Source organism: Eimeria tenella, genomic scaffold (genome assembly GCF_000499545.2).
Source record: "Eimeria tenella Houghton genomic scaffold, Eth_scaff2673, whole genome shotgun sequence".
NCBI classification, from domain to species: domain Eukaryota; phylum Apicomplexa; class Conoidasida; order Eucoccidiorida; family Eimeriidae; genus Eimeria; species Eimeria tenella.
In genome coordinates this window covers 683-1,714 of record NW_013542549.1, presented here as the reverse complement: position 1 = coordinate 1,714, position 1,032 = coordinate 683, and positions in this window count along the sequence as shown.

The window sequence follows — 1,032 nt, the reverse complement described above, 5'->3', positions numbered from 1 at the left end:
ACCTAAACACACACTCGGCATACAATTTTCTGCTGCTGCTGCGCCCGTAGCTGCTGTCGTGGCTGATGATGCTGATGCGCGTGGTGCAGCTAAAGCGGCAGATTCTGGAGACACGCCCCCAGCCGTCTCTGTTGCTACGGGTCCGTCCTGCTTGTACTGAAGCTGCTGCTCTTCTTGAAGTACTATGATGCTGCCCGCGGCGCTGTTATTGCTGCTGCCGCTGCTGCTATCAGTCTTGCTTCTGCCGCTGATAAATAGCTTGCATACCCCCAATAAAGGGTCTGGGGCTAAGGTCTGTCCTCTTTCGGTGTGGAAGGCGGAGAGCGAGGAGAAGAAAGTGGCGCGGTCCATCAGGGCCCGGCCTGAGCTGCTGCTTCCACTGCTATTTGCGTTCATTGTGCTGCTGCTCATCTTGCTACTGCCGCTGGTGTTGTTGCTTTTGCCACAACGACGCTGACAACACTTTGCCTACCGCCCACGGCGCCAGGGCCGTTGGAGTTTCTTATGCAGCTGCTGTCAGCTCTGCTTCTCAGGCTGCTGCTTTTGGAGCTTTTGAAGGGATCGTACGGAGGATGCGCTGGCCCGCTGCCCCTGCCTCTGCTAGGACCGTTTGCTACTGCTGCTGACGCCGCTGTTGCTGTTGCTGTTGCTGTTCCAGTAGGCACAGGACAAATTGTACGTAACTGTAACGAGGCGCTGCTGCAGGCCCAAGAGACACTCGGGACACTTAGTCGCAGCAGCCGCAGCGCCTGCAGCAGCTCTAAAATTGCTGCTGCAGCCGCTTCTGTTGCCGCTGCTACTGCAAAATTGGCCGTGGAAGAGACATACCCCTGTTGTTCTTGCTGCTGACTAGACAGGGATACAGCAGCCACTAAGTGACTCTGCTGTCGGATTATGCTGCTGCTGCTGTTGCTGCAGCAGCAGCAACAGCAGCAGCTACACGGGGCACCAACCAGTGGGGTGGATGGTGCAGCAAGACAAAGTTTACTCAGGGTTTTCTGCGTGCCGCAGCTGTATTACTTGATGCTGCTG